Consider the following 11,000-nt stretch of genomic DNA (forward strand, 5'->3'; position numbering starts at 1 on the left):
TGTCTGGCCGAATGACTCGGTCATCTTCTTACCACACACGCGTAACCCCACCAGCGCCCTCGGGTAGCGTGGGATTTGAGTGGCGTAAGGCAACCATGCCTTCTGTCTATGCCCTTAAGGAAAAAGCTCTACCGCTTTCGAAAGAAGTTTGCCTCTCCAGTCTGGACGTGGTGCGCAGTCGTGCCGACAAAAACCTGATCACTCACACGTACAGGAGAGCCCTGGTGGAGGTGCCGAAATAGCTCAGTTGGGAGAGCGTTAGACTGAAGATCTAAAGGTCCCTGGTTCGATCCCGGGTTTCGGCAGCTGTAGGCAGTGTAGTCTACCAGCACAGTTCTGCAACTTATGCCTCAGACTTGAAAACAGCAAAACATGGAAATAGCGCAGGCTAAAGATCTGAAAGCCCCTGGTCTGAGTCGAGAGCAAAAAACTCGGATGCTACAGAACTCTTGGGTTCTCGTTGAACGCTTAGCCTGCACCCTTCAGTTTACGTGACTGCATGCCTTAATGCCTTAATACCTCTGTACGAATCATTGGCAAGGCAGCTACCTAGCCCGCATGCCATTAGAAAACCCCTGCTTTTGACAAGGCTCCTTGGAAGTCCTGCCGCCTGACGAGGTGGCCGCACCCTGAGGTGAATGGACGGCAAAGCATGTCCTAACGAGTCCTAACACACTTCAAACGATTCCTAACGGAAATCCGAACAATTCCTAACACAAATCCTAACAGATATCCTAACAATTCCTAACAAGTCCTAACAAATCCGAACAGCGAGTCCTAACGAGTCCTAACGGGGCAAAACGCTCATTGGCTGAATCAGGGGGTTGGGGCGGGGATAACCTCTCATTGGCCGAAGCAGGAGGTTGGGGCGGGGATGATCTGTCATTGGCCGAAGCGATATCACGTAACTTGCGTGAAGGAGGTGACTTTAGTTCGCGATCCTGACATATATATTTACCGCTGTGACAGACATATTTACACATATTTAGTCTCCTTTCGGACCTTTCGGCAACGTATCGGCACCGTGCAGGTGAGTACAGTCTTTGATTTGGCTAACTTTATTGTTCAGTCGTTGGTTAGACTATTTTATTATCTGTTTCGTCGCGACGAACATTTATATCGATTTATATTGATCCGCTTTTGCTGGGCATGATTTTACTTATACTATATACTGTATAGTCAAAAAAAATCAGTTATTAGGCTGATGGTATCCTAAGTCTGTGGATCCCATCCTAAGTCTGTGGATACCAGTGTTAATGTATTCATTAATAGAGTCTTCGGAGCACTTTTTTTTACGTTGCCAGGCATGTAAATGTATAACTTTTTTTTCTATTATAACCGCGTGTTCGTGCCAAATTTTTGCGTTTAGAATAAAGGCCAGACACGTCCCTCTCTATATTTGGCGCGAACACTCGGTTGTAATAGAAAAAAAAGCATTTACATTCAGATGTCTGGCATTTGGCACACACTATTATCCAGAGCAACAAAAGTGCTCTGAAGTCTCTATTGATGAATACATTAACACTGGTTCAGTAGGTCACAGACTTAGGATACCATCAGCCTAATAACTAATTTTTTTTCCACTATATTTTCATTTCAATATCTGTTTTTTTTTCACTATATTTTCATTTCAATATCTGATTTTTTTCACTATATTTTCATTTCAATATCTAATTTTTTTTACTATATTTTCATTTCAATATCTGATTTTTTTCACTATATTTTCATTTCAATATCTGATTTTCTTCACTATATTTTCATTTCAATATCTGAATTTTTTCCACTATATTTTCATTTCAATATCTAATTTTTTTTACTATATTTTCATTTCAATATCTGATTTTTTTCACTATATTTTCATTTCAATATCTAATTTTTTTTACTATATTTTCATTTCAATATCTGATTTTTTTCACTATATTTTCATTTCAATATCTAATTTTTTTTACTATATTTTCATTTCAATATCTGATTTTTTTCACTATATTTTCATTTCAATATCTAATTTTTTTCACTATATTTTCATTTCAATATCTGATTTTCTTCACTATATTTTCATTTCAATATCTGATTTTTTTCACTATATTTTCATTTCAATATCTAATTTTTTTTTACTATATTTTCATTTCAATATCTGATTTTTTTCACTATATTTTCATTTCAATATCTAATTTTTTTTACTATATTTTCATTTCAATATCTGATTTTTTTCACTATATTTTCATTTCAATATCTAATTTTTTTAACTATATTTTCATTTCAATATCTGATTTTTTTCACTATATTTTCATTTCAATATCTGATTTTCTTCACTATATTTTCATTTCAATATCTGAATTTTTTCCACTATATTTTCATTTCAATATCTGTTTTTTTTCACTATATTTTCATTTCAATATCTGATTTTTTTCACTATATTTTCATTTCACTATATGTCCTACTGTGTACGATTGTTTATTTGATAAACACATTCTCTGTGTACATGTTTCCTGACCTTTGTACCCTGTTATTTCATATATGTAGATATGACTAAGACGGGTAAACCAGACACTTTTTGGCATGACATCATGTGCAAGTATGCCCAAGGGAAGTACCACTTCACAACAGGCAAGAAGCCGGGGTCAAAGAAGTGGAAGGATGTATTGCATTCCATCAATAACTGTCCATTACACAACAAGACTCATAGTCACAACATCTTTGGGCAAAGTATCATTTGCAAATGCGGTTATCACAAGGTAGGTTATGATAAACTTCCACTGCCATTACTAATTTTTTTAAATTTCTTCCATGTTTTATTCTTCATAGCAGAATTTATTGTCAATTAAAAAATACATTGTTTTGTTTAAAAATTCACTGGCATACTTTATGATCTGTGGAAAACACTAATGCTTTTTTTTTTCTTTTTTTTTTCAGTCAACTCAGCAGACAGGGAGTCAGCCAATACAAACAGCCCCATAGACCAGCTCAGCAACGCAGCCAGCACCTCTGACCAGCACAACGGTTCGTCCAGCACCTCTGACCAGCACAACAGTTCGTCCAGCACCATCAGTTCGCCCAGCACCTCTGACCAGCACAACGGTTCGTCCAGCACCATCAGTTCGCCCAGCACCTCTGACCAGCACAACGCTTCGTCCAGCACCATCAGTTCGCCCAGCACCTCTGACCAGCACAACGCTTCGTCCAGCACCATCAGTTCGCCCAGCACCTCTGACCAGCACAACGCTTCGTCCAGCACCATCAGTTCGCCCAGCACCTCTGACCAGCACAACGCTTCGTCCAGCACCATCAGTTCGCCCAGCACCTCTGACCAGCACAACGGTTCATCCAGCACCTCTGACCAGCACAACAGTTCGTCCAGCACCATCAGTTTGCCCGGCACCTCTGACCAGCACAATTGTTCGTCCAGCACCATCAGTTCGTCCAGCACCTCTGGCCAGCACCACAGTTTGTCCAGCCACTCAGACCACTACTCAAGCAAGTGAGCATAAGATGATCACCTGTAGTTTATGCAAAAAAGACATTGTTTTGGAGCATTTCTCTGGACATCTCATAGACTACCATGTCGAAGAGAGTTGTGACCAATGTGGCACAATAGTTCAGGGTGCAGTTGGAATGCTTAAGCACATTGAAAATGATCACCATTCCACCAGTGCTGCAGATCAAAGAATGACAACTGTGGTGCCACCTCCAGCTCCACTCAAAGAGGCATTTGCAACTCATCCTGAAGAGCGACAAGAAGCTCCACGAAGTGCTCCTCACACATCAACCACGCCTGAAATCAGCATAAAGCCTCCAGAAGTGAATTGGGTGAGTTTTCTCCCCAAGCAATTCTGTAGAGTTATTAAACCAGCAGTTCAGAGGTGGATAGCGCAGTGTCTTTATGACAGTACAGGACAGCTGAAGCAACAATTTTCCCAAAACTGGTTTCATCCACCAAGTCCTGGCAAGCCTGGAACTTCACCTCCTGATCCAGGCAGCTATTTCAGGCAGCGAATGTTTCTGTGGGCACCAATGCGGATGTGGGGCATTCCTATAAAATGCACTGCATGTAATATGAAAATGCACCATTCAGGGATCTACACAAAAGTGAGGGAAGTCATTGACATTGACTCCAGGTATTATCTCATTGGAGCAGACTACCCTCGCTGTAGCAAGTGTAGGATTCCCATCTGCCCTTGGAGTATGGAGGTGCTACAACAACTTGATCCTTCCCACAGAAACAAATTCCCAGCTGTCCTCACCACTCAGCTTGCCCTTGACAGGAAATGCGTGACTTTGTTGAAGTCAAGGACTGCAGGAAACAGCTCAAGTTACTTGCAGGAGTCCCTACAAGAAATTCACAGTGAGGAGTGGGCAAGACGAACTGTAGAATACCTGTCAGACTGTGAACTTCACAAAAAGCGTTGTGCCCTGATCCAGTCTGAGGCAGTCTATCAGCGGCCACCACCTTTCAGCCCCTTACCCCTGGCCCAGTGGTTTGAAACCGTTCATGCGAATGAGATCCTTGGTCTTGACGAGCTAAAGGGTGTCATTACCTCAACATATGGTAGAATCCTGAAGCTTGATTCTACAAAGAAGGCAAGTACACATATATTTATGTTATATATATATATATGTGTGTGTGTGTGTATGTGTGTGTGTGTGTGTATGTGTATGTAAATATATATATTTTTTGCATTGTGTTTGTATAGATCACCAAAAAGCTTGCTGGTGGCATTGCAGACACAGCTACATGGATGACCAACATTGGAAACGAGTTTGGCCAAGTCCTGAATTGTGTCCTGACCACTGGTGAGGGAGCTGGTCTGGATGAACTGTGTCAAGGTATAGTTAAGCGCTACATGGATGCTGGGGAGGCAGAGCCAGAAGTGATTTATGTTGACAGGGATTGCTGCAGTGAGACAGGTGTGTGACAATCTTTCCCTACCAAGAATTCTGTCAATTATTTTTTTTAATTTCACTTCAAAATTGAAATAAAAAAAAAATGATTCATTGCTTCTCTGCATAAATTCACTTATCGTTTCTCATTGGTACAGGTGTAACCCCAGTTCTCACCTGGTTTCGACCATGGAAAACCAAAGTGAGACTTGATATTTTCCACTTCATGAGGCGCTTCACTTCTGGTCTTACAACAGAGCACCATCCACTGTTTGGCACATTTTGCTCCAAGTTGTCCAGCTGCATTTTTGAGTGGGACAAGGATGACATCTGTCAGCTTAAAGCAGCAAAGAAGGCAGAGCTTTTAAAAAAACATGGCAGCCATATTCCATCTGAAGCCCAAGTTCTGTCAAGCATCACCTCCAGTGAGCTGGCCAAACACTGCAGGAGGAGGACTCGTGGGGTTGAAGAAACACGGTCAATGATACAAGGATTGCTGGACTCAATGTGGGAACTGACAGACACCACAGGTTTGCGTCTCATAAATCCAGAGAGCATGACACATGTGTGGGAGGTACAACAAAGGCACTTGCCATGCATCCAAGATCCACCTGGTGTACAGCTTTATACAAAACTGGGCACTGGGTTAAAGGCCGACAAGGTCTTGGATGTTCTGAGGTGTGGCAGAGGGTCCTCTTCTCTGGAGAGCTTCCATCACCACCAGTGTAATTTTATTCCAGGTAAACTGAAATTATGTGAAAATATCATATTTGTTTAAATAGATCTTTCACATAAATCATTTGTTATATTTACATGGTTGCTGTTGAATTCTTCATCTTAAGAAACTCGATGTCTTATTCGTTTATCACTGGAAGATTTCCTAAGGGTGAACATGTGATTCATTATTTACTAAATGCAATTAGTATTTTTATGATCATTTTGTCTTTATAGGGTGGCGATGCAATGCTCTGCACACACAGATGTACATGCTTGAGGGTGTATCTAGATGGAATGTCAACCGAGCATATCAAGCTGTCGACATGAGTGGTACATCACAGAGTAAAATCTATGATGTACGTCTGATGTCTCAAATGAATGCCTTCAGCAGCAGAGTCCTCGGATGTGCCCTCCTGCCAGAATTCACACCCCCTGGGAAACCCACCGGTAAGATTCATCTAACTACTTGCTTGATGATAGACAAACATAGTCAGGGTTTAGGTAGCAATGCTTTTTCAGAGTTTATTGAGACAGACAGGGAGTCAGACACTTGGATTTGTCATTATCTATGGTATGTGTGATAAAAGGCATTCCGTATGGGTAACAAAAGGCATTTAACGATGGACGTCAAAGGTGTCAACAGAGGTCACTACAGATGGGCTAATGACAAAAGGCGTTGTCCATGGGTAACAAAAGGCATTAACGATGGACATCAAAGGTGTTAACGAAGGTGGTGGCAAAGTTCACTACAGGTAGACTAATGACAGAGTGTCTGTGCACGACACATTCTTTATTCAATCTTTGAAGACTTAAACAAAGGATATAGTGGTCATAAGATATAGATAAGGTCATAGACAAAAGACATCACAAAATTAGCACAGAGCGTGTCAAGATATATTCAAAATATATCACTTGATAAACAAAATGTGTTATTTAAATATTAGCAGATGGATTACAATCCAAGTTGGCAGTTTGACCAAATCTAACGTGATATCACTGAATGTGAGGTTGTAAATTTATTCAGTTTAGTTTGCTTTCTTCTGCCTATGTGATTTTATTTTTCTTACTCAGTGCAATTTTCATAAGCGATTAAAATTAATGGCAAATAATTAACAATAGATTGTTTGTTAAAAATGTTACATAGTCTGATCTACTTCTCTTAATTCAAAAAATATTTAATGTTTTTTATGATAGGTGAGCATATTGCTGTGGAGTACTTGCTGGCACAGTCCAACAGAGGGGATCTGCTGGCTCCTCTGCAGCATGCTGAAATAGGCATCACTCTGCCAGAGGTGCAGGCTGAAGTTCAGGAGGATGAGTGCCTGGATGTCACAGTCTGTGATGTGACTGATATCAGTGTAGACACTTCACACACCTCCAGCAGCCTTGACATACTTGCTGACTCCTCATACCAGGTAATGTGACTTTTTTTTAGGGAAAGTTAATTTACAGTTGCTCTTTATGTTGAATTGTCACATGAATCTACAGGTTGTAGATTCTAAACAAAATCTACATTTTGTTTAGAGTTTTTGTAGTTTATTCCTGACTAACAATGCATAATTTAGGAAACCAGTCTTGGAAGCAGTGGCCCTCATCTTACTGACAGTGACACTGAGGATATTTACTCTGGCGTGCCCGACGCATTGGCTCCGGTAAAATGGCTAAAGTTTGATAATCTGTAAATTGTGAAGAATAATTTATCAGTTTTTTTTACCGAAATTAAGGATTTTTTTTTTAACAGGATAGTCGTTGTGATTCAAGGGGTGTTCTTGGATGGGAGGCAGTGGATGACTTGGCAGGGTACCTTGTCAGCCTCAACCGCACCATTACTGCTTTATCAACCAACGAGATAGCAGAGATCTTGCGACTGTATTCCTGTCTGCATGCCATGGACCAAATCCCCTCCAGATATTCACTTAAATCCAAGAAAAAGACCTTGCCAGGTCCATGGAGAGCTTCACGGAAGCGTAGTGGCTCAGCCCCTGGTCAGCAAGCGGCTGAGAGGTGAGTTGACCTTTAGTGGATGCACACATTTTGTAATTTACATACAGACTGTGGAAGTATATTTCTGACAGTTCTCAAAGGAATTGTGTAAATTATCATGTCACAATAGCAATTACCTTTCTTAATTGAAAACTGGCAGACGCATGTTCGTGTAAACAAAAATAAAAAATAGTCGTATGTGATTTGCATTTTCTGAAATAATATTCTGTATATTTTGGTGATGCTGTTATTGAAACAATTGTAGTGATAGAATATTGATCATGCATTACACAAACAATGCATCTGTTTATCCACAGACTGTTCATGACTCATGGCCAGGCTGCCCAGAGACCTGATGCCAACAGGATTTCTGAATGTGTTGCCCTCAAGCTTTTGAAGGAATACAGGGAAGCAAGGAATAGGCCTAAAGACAACAAGGGAAAAACCTTTCCTATTCCACAGGCAATCGTCATGACATACAGTCACATCAAGCAGCTGCTTGAAGACTGCAAAGAGCTGCTGGACCGGACCAACCTGGTTTTAGTAACCATAAATAACACTACAGTTTCTTCTTGGTGAGTTGGGCTTCTGTTCTCTACACTCAGTTCAATGATGAAAGCTTTGCAATTTTTTATTCTAAAATGGATTTGTTTTTTCAGGCTGCTTGATCGGCAGAAGAGAACTGACCGGGACACCTTGCTACAAGGAGTGGACCTTCCCCAGCAGATCAGTGTGGCAAAAGATTTACTGCCAAAACCTAGAGGGCTCCCATCAACACCTGTTCAACATGGACATGCTGTCATTGAGTTCCAGGAACCTGAAAATCTTGAGGGTGAGGCAGTAATTCGCCGCCGTAAGCATGCAAGAACAGAGACTACAGCGTCACAGAGTCAGGCAGCAGGTGAACCCTTCTGGCCTGGGGTCCAGCAAGATCCTGATTGGTTTAACTGGCCTGGGTTTTCAGATCAGCAGGGTCATCATCCATCAGCGCCAGGACCTCTGCCTCAAGGTTGGTCATCCTTTCCGCCTGCTCATCGGCCGTCAGCTCCAACACCACATTCCCAAGAATGGTCCACCTTTCCGCCTGCTCATCGGCCATCAGCTCCAACACCACAGACTCAGGGGTGGTCATCCTTTCCACCTGCTCATCGGCCATCAGCTCCAACACCACAGACTCAGGAGTGGTCATCCTTTCCACCTGCTCATCGCCCATCAGCTCCAACACCACAGACTCAGGGGTGGTCATCCTTTCTGCCGGGTCCTCAGCCATCAGCTCCAGAACCGCAGACTCAGGGGTGGTCATCCTTTCTGCCGGGTCCTCAGCCATCAGCTCCAGTACTGCAGTCTCAGAATCAACAACGTGCATGGAGACTGCGAAAGGCAGAGCAAGAGGATCAAGAGCGTGTGGCAAGAGGGGAGCCACCAAGGAAGCGGCATTCTAAAGAAGGCTATGAGTACAAATGCAAAATATGTGGTCAGTCAAAAAACAAACTTACTGGCCACACTCAGGTGAAAGGAAAATGGTACTGTCCAGCATCTGGGAAGACCATTGAGCAGTGGAAAGCCTCTCTATAGTCTATTTTGTAATGACTTTTGTAATTTTGTTTAAAAAAAAAAAAAAAGACTTGTAATTTTGTAAAAAAAAAAAAAAAGTTTTGTAGTTATGACTTTTGTAATTTTTGTAATGACTTGAAAATGAAAAATGAAAATGAAAAAAAAGACTTTTGTAAAGAAAAAAAAAGACTTTTTTTTTTAATTGTAATTTTGTTGTTCTTAATAATAATTATTGTTATTAATACTTGTGCTGTTATTAAGTAAAGTTTTTAATTGTTTAAAGGGAATAAAGTTTGTTTGGAGAAATAAGTGTCCTGTGTGGTAATCTTTTAGTTTAATGAAAGTATACAAAGAATTTAATATTAAGTGTAGATATATTCTTGTTGAAAAAAAACAGAATATTATTGGTATGTCTCTTGATTTGGGAAAAATAAGGTGAAATAAATCTGAGCGTTGACCTTTCAGTAATTTTTTTTTGAGTAAAATCTAGTAGGAGAGTAAAAAAAAAAAACTCCTCCTCTTTCCCCCCCTCCTCCCTCCTCCCCGCCTTTTTTTTCTTTCCCCCCTCCAGGCAGTCCCTTCGGCCAAAGCCAGGGCAAAAACATTGGGCCTGCTGGGCTGCTTAAATGCCACAGCCTCAGAAAGTTAAAGTTGTCTCAAACTGGTTTCATGAGCATGGCAATGAGTTCAGGGTTCTTTATTGGTCTTTAGTCATCAGATCTGAATCCAGTAGAATGTGGACTTGGATGTAGTAGAACAGGAGATTCACAGCATGCACCCGAAGGACCTGCAGGAATTACATGATGCAGTCACATCAACATGGAACAGAATCTACCATGGAAGGCTGTTTTGAGAGCAAAGAGAAACCCTACCCATTTGTAGTACAGGGTACTACACACAACGAGTGTATTTTGACAGTTGATGTTCTTTGTGTATTTACAGTAGCACTGGGAGATCTACAGGCTGCACCTGCATAATGGCACCATGTCTCAACAGCAGACACATGTGCCAAACGTGACCCTGGGTGATGATGTCACTTTGGGCGGGTCTCAGCCTGGGAGCCTTGCAGTGTCCAATCAGCATCAGCAGATACAGTGGTAAAGTCTGAGGAATATGTAGGATGTGGTCAGAACGTATTTTTAAAAAAAAAGTATAGTTAAAAAAAAAAGTTTAAAAAACTATAATTTAAAGTAGACTTTAAAAATTATAGTCAATGTGAAAATCTTTACTAAAAGAGGAATCCATCCAAAATGTACTCAAGTCTCAAATTAAAGTAAAAAAAAAAAACACTAAAAAAAGGTTTTAAAATTACACTGGGGGCAGTACGGTGGCCTAGTGGTTAGCACTGTTTTCTCACAACAAGAAGATCCAGGGGTCATTCTGTGTGGAGTTTGCATGTTCTCCCTGTGCTTGTGTGGGTTTACTCTGGTTTCCTCCCAATAATGTCCTGTTTGGTATTACTTCAGTGTTTTCTTTTGTTTGGGAAGTTGTTTGTGTCTTCTGTCTAGGAAGAAGCCTAATTGGTTCCCCCAGTGTCCATGCAACCTATAAGAAGTCTCCTTCATCACGTCCTGCCTTCAACCTTTTGCTACTTGCTGTGTTTGCTCTGTCCTGTGCTGGCTTTCTGTATTTGCCCTGCCTTGTCTAATAGCTATCTAGGTATATGCTAAGACAGCGTGTGTTTGTTTGAATGTTTGAGGGTAAGGAACCGACTGTTTGCTAATGTGATTAGCTCAACTCTTTATAGTACGGCCTGCTGCCTGTTTTCAGGCCTTGACTCTGGATTTCCCTGTTGTAAAATTGTTCTTAATACTGTACATAGTTCTACAAGGGATTTTGGGGATGTAGGGAGACTTATGCCATTTTCT

At 41.0% G+C, this 11,000-nt stretch overlaps 1 non-coding gene across 1 annotated transcript; it reads left to right on the plus strand.

Moving 5' to 3' along the window:
* Positions 1-232: 232 nt before the first annotated feature.
* trnaf-gaa (transfer RNA phenylalanine (anticodon GAA)) lies at positions 233-305 on the plus strand. Its single transcript has one exon. It is a non-coding gene; the product is annotated as a tRNA-Phe (tRNA).
* The last annotated feature ends 10,695 nt before the right edge of the window (positions 306-11,000 follow it).

This window comes from Hemibagrus wyckioides, unplaced genomic scaffold, assembly GCF_019097595.1.
Source record: "Hemibagrus wyckioides isolate EC202008001 unplaced genomic scaffold, SWU_Hwy_1.0 Contig10, whole genome shotgun sequence".
Lineage (NCBI taxonomy): Eukaryota > Metazoa > Chordata > Actinopteri > Siluriformes > Bagridae > Hemibagrus > Hemibagrus wyckioides.